A 22621-nucleotide genomic window follows, 5' to 3' on the forward strand; every position below is an offset into this window, starting at 1 on the left:
TTTTTTGCAATCGAACATGTGTTTTTTGAAGTTGGACAATGTGTTTGATTTGATATTTATTTATATTTTGTACTTTTGTGTGTTATATTTGTTTCTAATGTGACTTTGTTTGATTTATAAAATTTTATTTACATTTTTATTTCAAGAGAAAAAAGGCTTATAATATATCTCCTCTATAAAAAAAAATTATTTAGCCTACCCCTATAAAAATTCATGGATCCGCCATTGAAAGGTAGTATCCGAAGTTGCGTTCGATGCAAAAGATTTGGGCAACGTATCCCAAATATAGATGGGTGATAGTGAATAGATAAAAGAAAAAAAAAAAAAAAGAAGAGAAAATTGTACATGTTTTTTTGTTAAAATATGAATATAGTTTGAATACTTTAGGTTAATTGTATTCTTTTGAATAAGGAGGTATATCTAGAAGTTTACAAAAGTACTTTACAAAGAAATAGATACAATAATTAATTAGGAGAATATATCTTAATTATACAAGGATATGTCAACTATATAAAACAAGGAAGTAAATCACTTAATTAACTTAGGAAATAAATATCCTTGATTTAATAGGTTAACTCACGTCAACACTCCTCCTCAAGTTGGTGCATACACGTCATCAATGCCCCGACTTGGTAAATGAGTCATAAAACACTCATACACTGATAACTTTTGTTAAGACATCCGCTCATTGATCTTCTAATTTTACAAAGTGTAGACAGATGATCTTATTCTCAATTTTTTCTTTGATGAAATGTCTATCCATCTCAACATGTTTAGTTCAATCATGTTGAGCGGGGCTATGAGCAATATCGATAGCTAATTTGCTATCACAATATAACTCCATTGACTTATCTGGTTTAAAACCCAATTCTCTGAAGAGTCTTATGATCCACAATAATTCACAAACTCCTTGAGCCATTCCTCGATACTCTGCTTCTGCACTAGACCAAGTAACCATATTTTATTTTTTACTCCTCCAAGTGACTAGGTTACCTCCAACGAATGTAAAGTAACCCGATGTAGAGCGTCTATCTGTAATGGAACCAGCCCAATCAATATCAGTATATCCAACAACATCAAGATTTCCTTTCTTTGAGAACATTAATCCCTTTCCAGTGGCTGACTTTAAGTATATGAAGATCCAATCAATTGCATTCCTATGAGAAACATTGGGTGAATGCATAAACTGACTAACCACACTCACAACATATGCAATATCTGGTTTTATGTGTGCCAAATATATCAACCTTCCTACAAGGCGTTGTTATTGTTCCTTATTAGTTGGCAACCAGTCCATGTCTTCACACACTTATAATTCATCTCAATGGGTGTGTCAGCAGGCTTACATCCAATCATTCCTGTTTTAGTGAGTAGATCCGTCACATATTTCCTTTGAGACAGAAATATACCAATTTTTAACATTGCTACTTCAATTCCAAGGAGGTATTTCAGAGCACCTAAATCCTTCATCTCAAATTCCTGAGACAAATACTTTTGTAACTTATATTGTTCTCTTGTGTCGTTCTAACTTACGACCATATCATCCACATAAATAATTAATACAATGATTTTTTCTCCATCACGCTTCAAGAACAGGGTGTGGTCAGAATTACTTTGAGTGTATCCAAAATTCTTCATAGACTTAGTAAATCTACCAAACCATGCTCTGAGAGATTGTTTTAACCCATATAATAACTTTCTGAACTTGCAAACATGATTTTTCTTGTCATGAGCTAAATTACAACCTGGTGGTAAATCCATGTATACCTCTTCCTCAAAGTCTCCATGTAAGAAGGTATTTTTAGCATCGAATTGATGTAGTGGCCAATCTAGATTTGCTGTTAGAGACAATAGGACTCTGATAGTGTTGATCTTAGTTACTAGGGCAAAGGTTTCCTAGTAGTCCACCATATATCTTTGTGTGTACCCTTTCGCCACTAATCTACCTTTATATATTTCAATGGATCCATCTGCTTTAAGTTTCACAGTATAGATCCACCTGCATCACACCGTCTTCTTTTCGTGAGGGAAAAGCAAGAGCTCCCATGTGCCTTTTTTCTGGAGAGCTCACATTTCTTCATTCATGACTTCTTTCCATTTTGAGTCTTCTAATGCTTCAGTCACACTACTGGGGACAAATATATCACCCAACTGCTTCACAAAGTGTACATGTGACTCTGATAATATGTTTAGAGATGTATAATTATTGATGGAGTATTTTCCTTTGGCTTTAAGATCTTCTTTGTACTATACTCGAGGTTTACCACGGTTCTTCCTAGTTGGTGTATAGGGATATTTGTATCCTTTATGCTTTTTGAAATCAAATCATCATGGTATATTTCATTAATGTTATCAGTTTCAGAAGGAGATATTACTTGAATGACTTCCTCAGAAGGTAATTGGTGTGGTACTAGAGCTGAAGGCAGGTCCGAAGCGGGCAAAATCTCATATCATAGTTCAACTTCCTCCTTCTAATTTTGGCAGCTTGGAGCCGATTGGTCGTTTTCCACATGCGACCAGTCGTGTGGGAGAAGCGACTGCTAGCTTTGAGGCAGAGACACCTCCTATGCACAGATAAAGAGGGCAACTGGTCGCTTTGATGCTAGTCTCTTATGTTATGAAAAAGTCCATAAAAGTCGAGGTGTTTGACTCTTGATTCTCCTCCTGTATTTCAAAAAAAAATATATTTTGTTCCTAGAACACTACATCCATGAAGGTATAGACCTTCTGACTTTGAGAATGATAACATCAATAGCTTTTCTGATGAGGGGCATAGCCAATGAAAACACACTTTTCTACGTAAGGATCCAATTTGTTGCATTGGTGATCATGTAGGTGTACTACCTAGGTCATTCAGGTGCAGTCATCAATGAAAGTGACAAACCATCGAGCTTTAGGCGGAGTAACAATTTGAACAAGCCCCCAAACATCAGTATGAATAAGGGAGAAGGGAACCAAACTTTTATTTGTACTTAATGAAAACAGAACACAGTGGCTCTTAACTGTGTCCATATATTCCAAATAACGATGCACAAACTTCTTCAAATAACCGAATGAGGCATTCTTAAGACGTTTATGCCATAACCGAACTCTGTCTCTCTACCTCTCAGAACTAGCTCCACTTGTGAAAGTTAGACCAACCATGATTTGACTATCCGGTGCCCAGTCCAAGTAATAGAGTTTACCATGCCTAGTAACACATCCAATCGTCTTCCTTGTGAAGATGTCCTGAAAAACACAATGACTCGGCCAAAATATTACAGTACACCCCAAAGTAGTAGTAAGTTGTGCAACAGACAACAAGTTATGGTCCAAGTATAGAACAATCAATACAGAATTCAGATATATGGAGTTAGAAATAAATAGAGAGTAATTCCTAACCACAAGGGAGATGGTACCATTAGCATTAGACACTACTGACTAAGTGGATGGTTTGCAACTAATAAGTTAGATAGGGAGTCCTGATATCGCAGCGGAAATAAGATTTGATATGAGTGTATGTTTGTGGTTAAGGAGTTGATTTGAGAATTTGAGGAATTTGAGGGATGGGGTTTCCGAACTTGTGAACACGAGGTGATTCCCGCATCTCTTACTTCTGTGAAATCTCTGAGCTCACTTAACCTCGCCTAATAATTTCAATTTCAATTTGCAGCTGCAAATTGTAAAGAAAACCCACCTGTGCGAATCCTCGGAGAAAACCCATCTCCTCCAATCTCTCTCTTCCAACTCGTGATCTCTATTATCAACTTCCACAGTCAAGCCACCAGGTGCGACCTCCGTTGTCCACCTTAGAAGAGCAATGTCGTGAACTTCTTTATGCTAATAGGATTTGATTGATAAAGCTAGGACAACTCTGGTTCTAAACAGACATCTAATGCGGTGGATGGAGGCATCAATGAGGGAAATCCCCACTGATTGATTTGGTTGCGCATACCCCAAAACCCCAAAATCCCAACCCCCTATTATGCACTGTCGCGCCCTGCAAGGTACTGTCAACTGCTATGAACCAAGATGCCACAATCTTAAACAATCTTGGAGAATTAAAGTTATATATGACTCATGTCTTAAAGCCCTTGGAAGAAATTTATCCTTTGGTTTTGCTGTTTGAACAGCTGTACTTTGAGGTTAAATATAGACATGTTAAAGAAATATTAGGTCATCTTCGAGACATAGTTTTGGAAGTTGAAGCTAATCGTTGAGCCAGAAAATTTCCCTGCTTTCGTTGTTTAGATGAGACCGCTCTACTTAATTTTTCTGTAAGGATGTGGATCGTTACGTAATGAAAAATATACATATCCATTAGTGCACTCCTAAAAATAAAGAAAAACTTAAAAAAGTGTATAATTCAATAAAATAAATACATGTTGTTAGTTAAAAAGATCCAAACTCACTTAGAGGCTGACTATCGGTGTGACAAGCGGCAGCTCTTCTACATGCTGCATAAAGAACATAATATGGAAGAGTCGAGTGAGTTGTATGATAAAATTGATTATATAACGTGTATGTTGGAGTGCACTCAAGAGAGGTTACTTTTAAGTGGCTCAATAAACACTATTGTGACTGGTCGATAGACCTTTGAATGGAATGTTGAAGTTATAGATTGCAATCATAGAGTGCGAACGATCCATGGCGTAGTTGGTGGCACTGTCTCTAACATTAAAAGTGACGACCCTTTCATTTTGGTGGTGGTAAACGAAAAATGCTGAATCAATTGAAACATTATAACTTTGATCAAAATTATTCACGTATAATGATCACGAGTTAGGGACAACCTAGCATTCTTACTAGACTACTTCTGAAAGCAATTCCAATCGAATTAGAGCTTTCAGTCCTTGCACTTATGGATTGTAATATATATAAACTGTGAATTTTGGTTACCTACCGATGAGGTTCAAGTAATATGGCATATGACAATAACAGGTTAGCAACCCCCGAGATAATGTGGTTAGGATTGAGACCCCATGATTTGGACAAGTATAAGATAACGGAAAGGCATAGGCAAGCAAGGAAAACTTTTGAGGAGTCATACATTGATAATATAGAGAGAGAACAGTATATCGCAGATAATCCGAATTTGGTTGAAGAGGTAAATAGGAGTAAATAGACCACACCCGGGGTGTTGGCCAAATACCCTCTGAAGCCTAAGTTAATTGAATTGGATCTTTGAGAAAAGATATGGCAATAGCTAAAATGAATGGAGTTTTCTCTCACGAGGAGAGCTGGGTGGCTAGAGTCGTGTTTGGTGGCACTTAGCCGTGTGAGGAGATAGGGTGAGAAGGGCAATGAGAGAGAGAATGGTGTTTCTCTCGTGTTTCGGAACTAGGTTTAGCATGGTATCAGAGCCAAGATTCTATTGGTGAATCCTTACTTAGTTAGGATTTTGATTCCTTACTATGTAAGGGTTTTGGTTACTTATCCATTTATCTAGTCCTATTATAATTGAGATTTATTTTCTATTGTAATTTATATTTATTTTTCATTGTAATTTGGATTTATTTTCTATTTTATTTAGGGTTATACTTCTTTATAAATACCTCCATATTGGAGAAGAATAAAGACATAAGCGTATAACTGAATATTTGTCTTTCTTTGTTTGATTTGGTATCTGAGCCAGGTTTTCTTGTGACATGTGCTTGCATTCTCCTTGCAATTGAATTACTCTCCTCCCCTCCTCTTCAAGAGGGGAGGAGGAGTGAAAAAAAATACGTTTCTCTTTCCCATATAGATATTGCCTTTTTCTTGACTCTGACAACCCCTTCTCTTCAGGAGGAGAGGAGGATTGAAGAGAATTTGTGTCTGCATGAATTAGCTAAATTTGATATGGAAGAATTTGTTATCATTTTCAACTATTATTTATATGGTCGTTGTCGTTGTTGTGATCGCTGCTATTGCCATTGATGTTGCCTTTGTTTGTTTCGCTTTCTATTCCTTTTTCATTGCCGATGATGTCGATGTTTTTCGATTCGTCTCTACAACATAAAAAAACCCTAACCTTAACACTACCTATTTCCGATGCACTATACAGCTAGCCTATAATCCTAGCCCCTCGTCGCCGTCTACCTTACTGCCGTCGCCGTCGCCTACCTTGCTATTGTCGCCACTGTCGCCACCCCGCCATCCATCACCATGCTGAATGTTAATGCCTTTATTTCTTTACTTGCTTCTAGTTAAACTTCACCTACTGCTTCTCCTACCCTTGTTGTGATGGTTCATACTGAATCGTCCACCAACCTGCTATTGTGATTCAAATTGAATGGATCCAACTATGCGATTTGGGCTTCGATGATTGAACTTTATGCTACTTCTCAAGGAAAATTAGGTTACCTAACTCGTGACTCTAATGCCCCATATTCCAAAGATTCATATTTCAAAAAATGGAAAATTAATTATGCTACCTTGAAAAGTTGAATGATGCGCACTATGGAACCTAGTTTGTTGAATAAGTTTCATACTTACCTACTATCGTGCTCATAGAGTTTTTGTATTATGTCTTACCTACTGTCGTGCTCATAGGGTTTCCATGTTCTGCCTTATCTACTAGTGCTCACAGGATTTCTGTGTTCTGCCTTACCTACTATTGTGCTCACAGGGTTTCTGTGTTATGCCTTACCTACTGCCGTGTTCACAGGGTTTCTGTGTTCTGCCTTATTTACTTTCTTGTTCACATGGTTTCTGTGTTCTGCCTTACCTACTACAGTGCTCACAAGGTTTCTATGTTCTGCTTTTATATGTCTTCTATGTGCCCTATTTGTTAGGGTTAGTCAATTATTTCACTCGTAGTTTATGACAAGGCATTCTCTACAGTTGTTCGATTGGTCAATGTCGAGTATGGTGTTCTATGACTCACTTGTCAAGTTGGGCATGAGAAATAACTTTGGCCCAACTTGAGGAGGGGTGTTGGCTAGTCCTTAGTTAGGATTTTAGTTACTTACCCATTCATCTAGTCCTATTATAATTGAGATTTATTTCATATTGTAATTTATATTTATTTTTTTATTGTAATTTGGATTTATTTCCTATTTTATTTAGGGTTGTACTTCTTTATAAATATCTCCATATTTGAGAAGAATAAAGATATGAACATATATGAGCGTATAACTGAATATTTGTCCTACTTTGTTTGACTTGCTAAAGTATGAATATAGTTTGAATATTTTAGGTTAATTGTATTCTTCTCCATAATGAGGTATATATAGGAGTTTACAAGGGTGCTTTAGAAGGAAATGGATACAGTAATTAATTAGGAGAGTATCTCCTAATTATACAAGGATGTGTCAAGTATATAAAAAAAAGAAATAAATCACCTAATTAACTTAGAAAATAAATCTCCTTGATTTAGTAGGTTAAATCACATCAACATTTTTTTTCCCTGTGAGCATGATGATGTTGTAAAATGCTTTGTTTCTTTGTGTACTGAAACTAATATTTTGTTTGTTCAAAGTAGTAAATACCTTGACATTCGATGGAAATGGATGAATAGTTTTTTCCTGCAAGTTGGGGTTGTGTCACATAATAAAAAATTTCTCTTCCAAGAATCGTGTACCTTTCTCATTAATGAGTGGAAGAATCGAACTCATGTTTATCTTTTTCTTTTCCTTATAAGTAATGGTACCAAATACAAATGCAAAGATAATTAGACCGAAAAGGCACAAAACCAAAATTTTGACTTCTCTCTCTCTCTCTCTCTTTGGGCCATTGAGTTGGTTGTTTGCATGGAGCAATGAGAAAGAGCACTAGACCTATTTTTGTTGCTGTAGAATAAGAATCTCTAACCACCAGCCGTAGGAGGCCCGGTCATTATTTGTCTCTCTTTACCTCCAACACCGCATGTAAGAAACAATAAATTAACTCTTTCATCCTCTCCTATATTGCGGGACCGTACATGGTAAAAAGGATACACTTTAACCTAAACTTTGATACCAAGTATGAGGATTATTTCTTTTACTCTAACTCACCTAATAAACATATTTTCCAGTTCTTCTATAAATACCTTTCATTCATTTGACTATTGTGTCATATTTTCTTTAACTGCACCAAAAGTTTAAGATAAGAAAAATAAATGGTTCAACAGATTATTGATTTGGTAAAGGAGGAGCTGCCAGTTTTCCAAATGTCTTTGGTACTCACTGGGGATGTCAAGACCGACCTTGTCCTTGTTGACATTGTTAATGGTTTCTGTACCGTCGGTGTTGGAAATTTGGTATATAAGATAGATAGATTTATGTACCACATCAGTTTTCAAAATTTGGTTCTAACTTTAATAATTTTCTTTGTCCAGTGACATAGTTTAACACTGCAATGGTTCATTTTGTGATGCATATTAAATAGGCACCAACACAGCCTAATAACCAAATCTCTGAAATGGCGGACAAGTCGGTGACAGTTGCAAGAGATTTCTGTGACTGAAAGTCGCCTGTCTTTGCTTTCCTTGATTCTCATCACCCTGACATTCCTGAGCCTCCTTATCCTTCTCATTACATTGCTGGAACCGATGAAGCAAAGCCAGTCCCACGTGCCCTTTTGTTCTTAGCTTCTTATGTTTTCTTTATCCTAGTAGCTCTCTTTTAATTACACAATCATCTGCAGCCCTGCAGTGGTTGGAGAATAAAGCTAATGTGACACTTAGGCGTAAAGATTGCATCGATGGGTTCCTTCGTTCTGTTGAGAAAGATGGCTCTAATGTTTTTATCAATTGGGTGCAAAGTAATCAGATCAAAGCTGTAAGCATTTCCAAACCCCAAAAACTGCCCATATGCTTGAATTTTTCTATTGTTGTCTAAATTTTCCATCTATTTTTCTTTTCCTTGTGTTCCAAGATATTGGTCGTAGGGATGTGCACAGATATATGTGTCCTAGATTTTGTGTGTGCAACTTTGTCCACGAGAAATGGAGGTTTCCTTGTCCCTCTGGAGGATGTGATTGTGTATTCCCGTGGTTGCGCCACTTTTGATATTCCTATTGAAGTTGCCAACACTTTCAAAGATGTTGTAGGTCATCCCCAGGTACTTCAAAATTCTAATCAAATAATCTTTGTATGGCTAGTAGTTGTCTTGTTCTGATTTTCTTTTATTTTTTTCCCTTTTGACATTGCATATATAAAATTCAAATGGATAAATTATTATATGGTACCGCGTTTTCTAATATGGTTGGACGACAACATTTCCCACTTTTAGGGTACAGAATCCCGTCAATGTAATATGATTGGACTACATGGTTCATATTATTTCTCACTTTTAGGGTATAAATCAATAAATATTCACTTATTTTATCACATATAGACAAGTTGTATCACATGATCATGCTTGAGTACTACACTATGTTTAGTACACCGTATTAGACTCTGGATATAAGTAAATAATCCATGTCACTTGTTTGGTGCCAACTTGTATTATTTAATTATCCGACTATATTAAACGGATTGTGCTTTTCATACTCTCTTTACCTGACTAACTAATACAACCACACACCCGGTTTAGATAATACACGTTTAATTATAAGAATGAAAACACGCTCTCTCTCTCCCATTTCCTCCTCACGTTCTCATCTATGTCACTCTCTCTCTCTTTCTCTCTCTAAATTTGGAGATCTGGAGTGCAAAACCACCTTGCCGTCTCTTCTTACAGATCTCATCTCAATGATCTCACTCCAAAACACTCTCGAGTAATAGTCACAATCATTAGTTTAGTGGTTTGCAACTAATTAGCAGAGAGAGAGTGCTCTCTTGGCTTAATAGTAAATTTGATCTGAATGTGAATAGAGTTCACAGAAGCTTACAGGCATAAAAATTGTTTCATGGTCTCCTTGTGGCCAGTTTCTAGCAATGGGTAGTTATGACCAGATGTTGCGGGTTTTGAATCACCCAACTTGGAAGACTTTTGCTGAATTCATGCATCTATATCTACTGTCCGGAGTAATGCTACTCTTACCACATTTGTATATCACATTCCTATACCATCTTATGTGGCAGCTGAGGTGGACAGCCACATCAATTAAATTTATTTAATATTTTCTTTTCTTTTATGATTTATTCTAGTGTTTGTTTTTCTAATTGTCTTAATTAAAATACACTTCATTTTAATTGATGTGGCATATAATATGGTCATGCCACATCATGTGGTATAGAAATGTGGGATAAAAATATGGTAAGTGTAGCATTACTCCTACTGTCCGTGCTCCCTGTTAAAATAAAAATGTGGCATTTTTTTTTTAAGGTTACCGTTTGTTAATATATTAGATAGCCAGACATCATGTTCATTTAGTTTGTTGGATGTTTTCTCACCCCTTATTAAATTCTAAAATGTATGATCTTAAGTTCTACAATTATGATAATGGGTTGGTTCATGTAATCTTGTCTTATTGCATTTTAAAAATGAAGGGCTAAGATTGAATGACTGGAAGACTTGTTGTGCCTTTTGTTATTAAATATCACATGACATACACGTGACTGAAAAAACAAGTAAAAAGCTTCAACGAAAGCGCGGAAGCCCTCACGTGCACTGAAGCTGCTTATCTCTGCGATCGATCTCTCTCTTGGAAATCCAATCCTCATATGTGTCCCCAAATCAGAATCTAGGAGTCTCACCTCTGCCGACGCCGAGATGCAACAGTCATCGGACATCGCCGATTCCGGAATCACCATCCACGCAAGGTTTGCCTGCTTAGTTGTCTTATTTTTCCATCGGTTCAATTCAGAAGATTACTCGGTTTTTGTCTTTGAAGAATCTTTATCAAGAAGCTTGGAAGCAATTGGGTTTTGGGGTTGATACATCTGGCAGATCACCACATGCTCTCCATTTGTTTGCTGAAATGTCACACTCATGTTGGATATGCAATGGCGGTACTGCACTTCTTGATTTTGATCTTGGCTACCATATGGGCATTCGAGACGATGGTGGTGGTGAGTTTCTCACGAGTTGCTTCATTGGAGGGTTGATGACAGAGAGCTTCGCCAGGACTTGTACTTGCTTCGTTTTGTTCCTGTTCAAGAAGCCTCTACGCCAAATCTAAAATTGGTCAAGGTTATACAGGGCTTTATCAAGGATTGTTCAGTTGTCATTTTCCTTGATTCTGGTAGTTCACGAAATTTCATTGGTTTGGCACTATTCAAATGGTTAGGGTCCAGGATTATGATTGTGTCCACACTGTTTTTACTCTTCCGTTGGGTAATTGCATTCTTGATTTTGATGTTGGCTACGTTCTGGGCATATGTGGCCAGGGTGGTGGATTTGAAGTTGATAATGGGCATACTGGAAAAGAAGAAAATTTCTGCAAGGTTTATGGCTATGAGCTTGAGTCATTGAGAGCTTTCCTTCTTTCTCCCAGGGCTCATTCCAAAGGACTTGGAGCCATTGATGTGTTAGTGAGCTTTCCAATAATTGGGGAGTTTTATGTGGGTGGGCTGCCAATCCAGCAGCAGTGAGACCATGAGTATTGTTTGGTTCAGCATCTCTGTAATTGCATGCTCTGATGGTGGCCTTGTTCAAGCCAACCAATTGATATATTGCTACAACAATATGAGTTCAATGGCACACATCCATCACTGAAATGGCAGCAACTTGTTGGTTCGAATTCCAGAATTTCGTCCTTGAGGACAAGGATTGTTTTTGTGGGGAGGGTAGATAGGAATCTCTATATAAGCTGGAACTAGGTTAGTTGTTAACCATTAGTTAGGCTATGCTTAGTTGACAGTTGGTTAGGTTAACTCTATATTAACTAAGTGAGTCTGTATTTGAGGGAGTTAGTTGAGAAATTGTATCTTTTTCTTTGTGAAAGAAATAATATCATTGCTCTTGAGATATTGAGTTAAAGTAGAAGGCAGGTACTATCAATTTATACAAGAACTGCTAAAACTCTAAACCTAAGATCGAAGTGGAGGATAACGCAGAGGCCAATGCACAATGATGGCTTCCTGCACACACTAGGCTTCACTTTCTCACCTGCTTCCCGTGTAATCTCTCTCTCTCTCTCTGAAATAATTGGGCAAAAATAAAACTAAATGCATACGAAACTCCAATTCTCAATTTGTGCATTGATCCTTCTTATCTGTTTGGCTGCAGAGGGTGCAACTTGAGAGTGGAAAATTCAATGTTTTCCAACTCCTCCTTTAGGCCACAGGTTACAAATTGTTGTCATTTCTCAGTGTGTTTTTTAAGCTTCTTCCCAATTTGGTTTTAATTATAAACATTTTGCAGGTAACTTCCGGAATGCAAAAAATGGCAGCAGTTGGCGAATGTAGTGCCGAAGGAAATTGGTACGAAAGGGAAAACTCCAATTGACTGCTTGCGTAATCTTTCTTGTTAATAGTGTGAATTATATGACAAAACAAAGAAATTTAATTTGGGAACCCAATTTTAGAGTTTTCACATGTCTAAATTGAAATGTTTTTGTAAGTGAAAGCTCATCATGAAAAAGGTATAGAGTTATGTAAGTTATCGTAAACTCATGTTTTCATACTCTCTCTCTCCCTAAACCCAGGTTTTGGATGCACAGTTCTGTTTCTAATTGAAGCTTAATATGCTTTGGAAATTAGATTCTTTAAAGTGGGTTTTTCTTTAGGGTATTCTGAAAGCAAAACCCAACAATCTCAGCTACATTTTTTTGAAAGAATTACCTAAATTGGTGGTATGTTTCTGCTATTGAGTCAAATTTTGTTTTTGGTTTTTCCTAGTAGGAAGTAGTTTCTATGACGTGGCTCTTTTGCTATGCAATCACCAGGCTTCTGGTTTGTAATCTTGAATACTCCATGATTTTAATTAACATTGCCAGTCAAGAAATCGTTTTTAGGAAGGTGAATTCCCAATGTGGTTTTTTCAAGGGCTTTCAAGAGACCAACTCAATCACTTGAAAAGCTAATGGATGTTATGAGGGAAGAGCTTCCTAACACAATGGCTGCTGTTCGTATATCCGGGATAGAGCTCAGTGTCTTGGGTTGCCATTACCATTTCAAAGATTGTATTGCTAAATTAGGAAGTGTATGGTTCAAATGTGATGCTCATGATTGGTATTGGTTGCTATGATTGCCATAACTGCTATATATTGGTGGCTCTGGCTAATGATTCAGGAAAAGAGCAATTAAGAAAAGTGCACTTTTGTTACACTGAAATATATGTTTTGAGATACCATCACAGTGTTTAAATAATCTCTCTCTACCTCCCTCGCATTTGCAGGAAGGGGTATGCTCACTTGGACTTTTCATGCATACTTGGTGAGATTCTCACCTTCTTCTGAGAGCCTAATATTTAGGGGCTAACATTTGTGTACTCTACAAGTTAAAATTGAGCTAAACGTATTACAAAATATTTTAGGTAAAGTGTTTTCTTTGCTTATGTTTCTTTTTTGAGATCTTATTTCTTATTTATGTGACATGTAGTCTTGGTTAGAGAAAAAAGATTATATGACATTTAATTTTCTATAGCTTTTAGGTAGTAGTAGATTATCCGTATTGTCATGCAAATGAACACACACAAAAAAGAGGCCCTCTAGCCAAAAAGAGGAAATTTGGTGATCTTTGCATACATTATAAGAGTGTGATCCAATGAGCCTTCTGGTAAAAACAACAAAGTTAAAAACCAAAAGAAGGGGAGAATGCAATTGCATATTGTAAACTAAGAATTGCAAACAGACATTACGAAATTGCATACATATATATATGCAATTGCATATTGTAAAATGAGAATTGCACATAGATGCTACAAAATTGCATATAGGTATATGCATATGCATATTATAAACTGAGAATTGCACACATGTGCTATCAAATATGCGATATATGCCCAAAAACCATTAAACATGGCTAAATTGGTGATTTAGTCCTTGAACTTGTACCCAATTTTCAATTTATCTCATGACATTTTTTTATAAAATTAAGGATATGAATTTGTCTTTATCGCCAATATCTTCCCTGCCGTTTAATTACCTAACATTTCGTCCAATCTGTCATTAAATATGAGGGAAAATTGGTCATTTCATACGTTAAACATAATCAATTATGTAAAATAAGATAATATGAAAGGATGTTAAATATATGCCATAAAGCCAAACATGTGATGTTGCTTTCTTTTCTGGATATTTCACCATCATTTATGGGTAAAATCGTTGTTTTCAACTATGATATTTAGTCTAAAATCATAATAGCACAATAATACTTGGAATATGGTTCGTATCAGGGCTATGCAATGAGACTCGATATAAGAAGACTTCTCATACTTTCACTTCATGTCATAAACATTCATGATCATATATTATCAATTGGGCATTGATCATAATCGAAAGAGTCCAATTTTCTTTTTCGTCAATTCAATGTGGCTTAATCAATCGACCATTAAGTAATAATTTTTGTTGAAAGTTTTTAAATTTATATTTGTATCAACAATCATATGTTTGATATTATTGATTTTTTTCAATTAACAATGTTGTAATAATTGGAGACAATCAACAAAGTTCAATTTTATTCTCAATAGTTCATTGGGTTAAATTAGTAGTAAATCACGAAAGTTATATTGAGTAATTTATGCCAACAAACCTACCTAACGAAAGCTAAGTGACTCGTTCGTTGGGTAAATGATGTTGCCCGTTGACCACATTACCCAACGAACTCCATGATTTACTCAACAAACAAGGTATTTTACTTCGAGGAAGTAAGGGGTGCATTCGTTGATTAAAATTGGCCATTCCTCATGAAATTGGACCCAAGTAACTTACTTTTTCAAACAAATACTACTTGTTCACGTGCTATTTTGTTCACGCGAACGCAATGGGTTTCATTTGTTGAGTAAAGTTGCCTATTCTTCGGAAAAATAGGCCCAACTAACTTATTTTTTCAAACAAACGGGCTATTTATTCATTCAAATGCATGGGTTGCGTTTGTTGAGTAAAGTTGCCCATTCTCTGGAAAAAAGGGCCCAACTAACTTACTTTTTCAAACAAACGGACTATTTATTCACACCAACGCAGAGGTTATGTTCGTTGAGTAAAGTTATCCGTTCCCCAGAAAAATGGTCCAAACTAACTTACTTTTTCAAACAAACGGGCAATTTGTTCACGCAAACGCAAGGGTTGCGTTCGTTGAGTAAAATTGCCGTTCTTTAAAAAAAAAAAAGGGTCAAACTAACTTACTTTTTCAAACAAACGAGCTATTTGTTCATGCAAATGCAGAAACTGCGTTCGTTGAGTAAAATTGCCCGTTCTACGGAAAAATAGACCCAAATAACTTACTTTTTCAAACAAACGGGCTATTTGTTCATGCGAATGTACGGGTTGCGTTTCTTGAGTAAAGTTGTCCGTTTCACCAAAAAAAGGAGCCAACTAACTTACTTTTTAAAATAAAAGGCTATTTGGTCACACCAATGTATGGATACATGTGAAAAAACAAATAAAGGAAATTTGTACTGGATAATTTGTCTTTATGCCAAAATCATGAGTTGCTTAGGTGAAATACAAATCTGTTTTTATTATTTGATTGTGTCTTCTGAGGGATGGTGCCAAGTTTTGCGTTATTCTCTGTGAAAGGAAAATCTCTTTGAGAAACCAAAGTAATTTTATATTTATTCTAGAATGTTGCTAAACGAACCTTAAAATTAACTGAGTACACCTTATGATCTAAGTACACCCTAATATTTTAATTAAAATGTAAAATTAACTAAGTACGCCCTATAAAACTACCAAAAATTCTCTGATACACCCTAATACTTGTAGCATTATTTTATAGTTAATTTTCAGCTTGATTTTTTTAATAGTGTTTATAAATCTTTGACTTTTCATATGGATTTATGCTTCTACTAAAACTGTTGACACTGTTTTTGCAATTCCAAGTTCTTGCAATTACCACATCTTTTCTTAAAAACACAATAGGACAAGCAATCTTTTGATTAGGGTTGAATATAGTTAGTGGGGTGTACTTATTAAAAATATATTTGTTTCACAATTCCATATATCTTTTTTGGTCATTTTATATTAGGATAAATCAGTAATTCAATATATACTTTTATAGTAGGATGTAATCAATTAATTTTAGGGTTCGTTTAGCAGCACTCTTATTCTATTCTTAATAATGGAAGTTTGTTCAAACGAACGTAAGGGTTTGCTTTCGTTTAAAAATACTTGACGTTCCGTCGAAAAAGAAGGCCAACAAAGTTACTTTTTTAAACCAACAAGGTATTTGTTCAAACGAACGCAATACGTGCGTTCTTGGAGAAAAGTTACCCGTTCGCCGAAAACATGCCTCAGCCACCTTACTTTTTTAAACAAACAGGATATTTTTTCACACCAACGCAACAGCTGCGTTCGTTGAGGAGAGTTTTCTGTTCGCCGAAAAAATATATCCAACCAACTTACTTTCTCAAACAAACGGGCTATTTGTTCACGTAAACGCAGGGGTTGCGTTCATGGAGTAAAGTTGCTCGTTCTTCTAAAAAATGGGCCAAACTAAACGGGCTATTTGTTCACGTAAACGCAGGAGTTGCGTTCATGGAGTAAAGTTGCTCGTTTTTCTAAAAAATGGGCCAAACTAATTTACTTTTTCAAACAAACGGGCTATTTGTTCACGTAAACGCAGGAGTTGTGTTCGTTGAGTAAAGTTGCCCGTTTCCCGAAAAAAAGGGCAAAACTAACTTACTTTTTCAAACAAACGGGCTATTTGTTCATGTAAACGCAGGGGTTCGTTCGTTGAGTAAAGTTGCTCCTTCTCCGGAAAAATTGGCCCAACTAACTTACTTTTTCAAACAAACTGGCTTTTTGTTCATGCGAACGCAATGGGTTGCGTTCGTTGAGTAAACTTGTCCGTTTCCTGAAAAAATGGGCCCAACTAACTTACTTTTTCAAACAAATGGGCTATTTGTTCACGCGAACGTAGGGGTTGCATTTGTTAAGAAAAGTTGCCCGTTCCCCAGAAAAATTGGCCAAACTAACTTAATTTTTCAAACAAACGGGCTATTTGTTCACGTAAACGTAGAGGTTGCGTTTGTTGGGTAAAGTGGCCCATTCCCCTGAAAAATGGGCCCAACTAACTTACTTTTTCAAACAAATGGGTTATTTGTTCACTCGAACGCTGAGGTTGCGTTTGTTGAGTAAAGTTGCCCGTTCTCCGGAAAAATGGGCCAAATGAACTTACTTTTTCAAACAAATGGGCTATTTGTTCATGCGAACGCAATGGTTTGCGTTCGTTGAGTAAAGCTGCCTATTCTCTAGAAAAATGGGTCCAACTAACTTACTTTTTCAAACAAACATGCCATTTGTTCACGGTAACGTAGGGGTTGCGTTCGTTGAGAAAAGTTGTCTGTTCCCCAAAAAAAGGGCTCAACTAACTTACTTTTTCAAACAAACATGCTATTTGTTCACGAGAACGCATGGGTTGCGTTTGTTGAGTAAAGTTATCCGTTCCCTGAAAAAATGTACCCCACTGACTTACTTTTTCAAATAAACGGGATATTTATTCACTCGAATGCAAAGAGAGCCTTTGTTAAGTAAATTTACCTGTTCCCCTGGAAAATGGACCCTACTAACTTAGTTTTCCAAACAAAGGGGCTATTTGTTCAAGCAAACGCAGGGAGTGCATTCGTTCAGAAAATAAAAGTTGACGAGAAAGAAGAAGACATGAATGGGTGTTTTGTTTTGAGTTGAAGAAATTATTATTATTATTTTTTTAAGGAAAAAACGTATGGGTGTGATATATACTATTGTTAGTTTAATTGGATCTATCCCCTTATATTTTTCACGTGCTTCTTTTTAAAACTATTTAAAATTTTGTTCTTATAATAAAAAGAGAATAAAATTACAAATATATTCACATAACTAAGACTCAAACCTAGACCTTGTACCAAAGGATATGCACTAGAAACCAAATCCACTAAATAAAATTTTGTGTCAATGTGCGGCACGTTGGAGTATATATACAGTTGTTATAATATTAATATATATTATATAAAGTAAAAGAAATTCGGAGGTCCTAAAAAATTAGGAGCCCTATGCAGTGGCACAACTTGCATCATGCCAGGGCCGCCCCTGCCTACTAGTTCGGTTAATCCTAATTTTTAATACAATCATTGATAATGTACATAACATTTATGAACATTTTACACCAAAATTACGTATTTCAATGCTTATATTTGTCATTTTTGTTGATTTTTTTCCCGATACCTAAAACGATAACGATATATTCCTTGAAATTTTCGTAAATTGGAGGCCCTATATTATCTGCACGGCCGATATTTTAATCCCTGACCTTACTTTTGTGAGGTGCAGAAATTAGACCCGGAAATATTGCACACGACCCGTTAACATGACACGAATTCGCATCAAATTATCAATATTTGGGTTGAACTTAATGGGTCGGGTTGAAAACGAGTGAACCCATTAAGCTAACGAGTCGTGTCGGGTCAATTTGTGAATATTGCATCCACCCGTTAAGGAGAGTAATTCTGTATTTTTTTTAAATATATATTTTTTAAATATCTCATATCCCCAACATCATGCCTTTTTAAAAAAAATAAAATAAAATACTTTCTTATTTTCCTTCTCTCTCTCTCTCTCTCTCTCTCTCTCTCTCTCTCTCTCTCTCTCTTTAATATTATTTTTCCTTCATTCCACTTCCTCTCTTCGTCGACTTTCTCATCTCCCCCTCTTTTTTTCTCTTCTCTACATCCCTCAATCTCTCACTTTTTTCCTGTTCTTCTCCCCTTTCGGAAATTGTCCATCTCTCCCCTCCATTTTTTTTCTTCTCTTCTTCTCTCCCTTTTTTTTTTTCTTCTTCTTCTTATTCTCTCCATCTCTTTCTTTTCTCTCCATTTTTTTCTTCTCTTCTTCTCTCCCTCCCTTTATTTTTTTTTAATTATATATAAATAATCTAATCAACCAACATTTTGCTTCTCTTGTTTTATCATTATGCAAGACTAATCCTGAACTTGTAGATTTTTGGATGGTGTTTATGAAAGATGAAAATTGGGAGAAAAGGGCAGAGATAGGGGGTTGCTAGCTCGTTTTGGGATATATATATATATATATATATATATATATTTCCTAGTTTATTCTTAACGGTTTGTGTTTGGGTCTGATATTTCTCACATGTTAGCTTAACGAGTCGTGTCGTGTCAACCCATTAAATTAACGGGTTAACACGAATATGACCCCAAATCCATTTGCCAGGTCTAGCAGAAATTGGATTCATCACTATCCATGTTAAGGGTAATGATTAAAATATCGATCTCGAGCATAAAAACCTGAAAACCATTTGAGTTCCAAAAACCTGAAAAAGTTTCACTTGCTTATTAAATCTACACTAGTTTGTCTACTTCGAGAAAGCACGAGAGTGAAATTTGTTTGTACAAATGATAATAATTGCATATATAGGGTCAACTATTGCATAAATGGTATGCAATTGCATATCCTGGTTTACAAAAGTCATTAAAAATGAATTTTATTCAAGTTTAGGCTTTAAAGAGACTGCGCAATTGCACGTCCCATGATACAAAAACTAGACAGCGGTGTACAATTACCCTTTCCTCCATCTGTTTTGTTTGTAATCAATCAACAACCAACATAACCAATGGGGCATTGGTTAATTTATGTTAATTCACTTCTGCAAAGCTTCATAACTCATTCAGTAGCAAAACCAAGCTAAACCTAATAATAAAATAAATATTTAAAAATAAATTGAAAATTGAAATTGCAAACTAATTAGAATAAATATAATTACATACAACCTGCAAATCTATCCATTGTAACATGATATTTAAATCACAATAAAAATTACATTTAAAACTAAAAATACTCAAAATGAACTAAGTTATCTAGCATTTAGAAGATCACGAGCATTTAGAAGATCACGAGCAATTAGAAGATCACGAGCAACACAGTATAAGAAAACCTTTATGGGAAATCCATCCTTACTATATGGCACTTTATGGAAACAACATATGGCGCATAACCATTTTCTCAAGTCCTCACTATATGGCACTTTATGGGAACAATGGTTGTTGTTCATTAAAAGCAGAAGACATCAGAGTAAGAAATAAATAAAACTTCCAATTGAAAATCACCCTCATGATGTTACTCTGACATTACTTGATTACAAGATGTAGATGAAGCGTTCGTGAATTGTTACATGAAAGAGTATCACTTGTAAAAGTTAAACCCTTTCCAAACATCCTATACATATCATGCATTTATCTGATACATCTCACATGGGAAAGCATGAACTCATTATAACACAATAGATTTCTACATGCCTATCCATGGAAACTATCCAACACCAATCCAGATTACCTGTTTATATACCACATGTGATACAGTTTTTTGAAATCAAGAGCACACCAACATTACTTAATTGTCAACTCCAAATAAAAGAAAATCATACAGCGTTTCGGTACACGGTACACTATCCACTAGAAGAGATCTGTAGATTGATAAATTAACCGTCCACAAATGCCAAAACATCATGTAAGACCTAATATATTTTTAAAAAATAATTGAACCTGACATAAATAATTAAAAAGGTTTTACCAGTCACTTGTAGGTGCCAACATGGAAATTAAATTGAGAGCATGGAACTTAAGGCACTCAACAACTTGGGTTGTGTTTTAACTAGGCAACAACAGATGTTTGATACCACAGTTGAAGAAAACTATGAGCTTTAAGAAGTGAGCAAGAGAAAAAATAGAAGTAGCCTTACAGTGTCTTGAACCATATCCTGCCTTGCCCACCACAGAAAAGCACCCACACCAACAATTGCTACAAGCACTACAAGGAGCTGGATGTGGAAAGGCATCAATTTCATTAGAGATATAATCCTACATGCTGATGTCAGAGTCAAAAATAAAAATGATTATATTAGAAACAAAAATAGTATAAAACTACCTGTTTTTTTTTTCAGAAATGTAAAGGAACTAAGATTTGTGAGAAGAACCCCAAATCAGTTGCTAAATGAAAGAGAGTACCCAAATGGAAACAATTGCATCCAAAATCCAACCAAGCTGCCTCTAGCAGTAGCTCCGTCATCTTTCCCACCACCACCTCCACCACCATTAAACCCAAACCCCTGATTGAACCTCACCACAACCTCTCTTTTCATCTTCTTCTTCTTCTTCTCTTTCTTCTTCTCTAACTGGTATCTCAATGCTCTATTTTCTTTGATGACTAAGATGAATGAATTTTTTTTTACAATAAAATGAAATCTTACGCTACGATTAAAAAAATCTAATTTAATAGATTAGAGAACCTCATATTAATTTTTATTTTAAAAAAAGGACAAGGGAAAATTTGAAGGAAGAAAAATTTACAAAACCCAAACTTGTTGCTCTAAATAAATTAAAAAATAAGAGAGAAAAAACAAAGAAACAACAATGAAGAGAAGCCAGATGCGTGGGAACTAAAATCTCCCAGCCATATGCATGTGAATTGAAATTGAATTTGAATGGTGATGGGGTATTGTCTTTGTCCCCAACGTTGATGGTCAAGCTTTGGCCTGAAATTTTGTTGTACCACGTGAAAGTGATGAGGAGCTGCTTCTGGGTGAGAATTTGGCTCTGTCTACCCACTTTCCCTTTCTCTGTCTCTACAATTCTCACCAAGCAAGAGACCCTCAAAGAAGAATCCACAAAACAGCACACAATCTCTCATTTCAACATTACTTAAATTCACACACAGGCATGCACAAAGTTCTTTTTCTAAACATTTCTACTCAACTTGCGAACTATTTCAATAACAGAAAGCTGAAGATTTAGTAGATGAAACGCAGCAATTTATTTCCCAGAATTAGAAAACAATGCAATAAATCCATGAAAATGAAAAGTAATCTATAAATTAGTAAAAAGGTCCCATTTGAGATGATGGATTCATATTTTCCTCAACATGAACACTCTAAATATTTCTCATAATTATCAAATTGACCAACTCACAATTCTCAAATTCCATTTGATTGCTTTATGAATTTCCAATCCCAATACCTTAAATTTATCACAATAGCCAAAATGAACAAGCAATAGAGAGATAATAACATACGGGCAGTAGGAATTAGAGAAGATGGCAATCTTGTTGAGTAGATGACGTTTTGTACGAACCCCGAAGGCGAAGTCGAAGCCTCCACGACGATGACGTTTCCCAACAATATCAGCGCCACCGCCGCTGCTGCCGTGAACGCAGCACCACCCAACAACTCTAACGCATCTTCACACAACGACACAACGATCGCAGGTCCGAAAGGCCGACGCAGCTCTGAGATGATTCAAGCGAGTCCGACCCGTCCTCTGCCACCGGTTTGCGCCGTCGAGACTATCCAGCTCCACAATACAGAGGAGTAGGACGAGCGACAGTTCAGAGCAAGTTGAAGAACGAGCGCGTGGTTTTGTTTTCCTTCTTTTAACCTGTTACCCAAAACAGCCGGTTCCTATTGTTTTTAAAAAACATCACGTGCCTATCATGTGAGCGGCTGTACCTATACAGCTGATGCACCACAGAAGGACTCCTGTTTTCATCTTCATCCTTGTTAAGTATTTTTCACATCTCATTTAAGGACCCAAGCCATACTTACCGTAAAATTCAGGAGGCAAATTGACAAAGTCCTCCTTATGGATGCTAGATTCATAGAATGATGAAGCTTATAAGGTTTGGGCCGTGGACTTTGATTAAAGCA

At 36.0% G+C, this 22621-nt stretch overlaps 1 long non-coding RNA gene and 1 pseudogene across 1 annotated transcript; one reads left to right on the plus strand and one right to left on the minus strand.

Moving 5' to 3' along the window:
- Window positions 1-8059: 8059 nt before the first annotated feature.
- LOC117613434 lies at window positions 8060-11419 on the plus strand (annotated as a pseudogene).
- A 9081-nt stretch (window positions 11420-20500) lies between these two features.
- Window positions 20501-21069, minus strand: LOC117613435. The gene is made up of 2 exons (XR_004583732.1): window positions 20848-21069; window positions 20501-20740 (listed from the first exon to the last, which is right to left on the minus strand). It is a non-coding gene; the product is annotated as an uncharacterized LOC117613435 (long non-coding RNA).
- Window positions 21070-22621: the final 1552 nt, after the last annotated feature.

Source organism: Prunus dulcis, unplaced genomic scaffold (assembly GCF_902201215.1).
Source record: "Prunus dulcis unplaced genomic scaffold, ALMONDv2, whole genome shotgun sequence".
Classification (NCBI taxonomy): Eukaryota; Viridiplantae; Streptophyta; class Magnoliopsida; order Rosales; family Rosaceae; genus Prunus; species Prunus dulcis.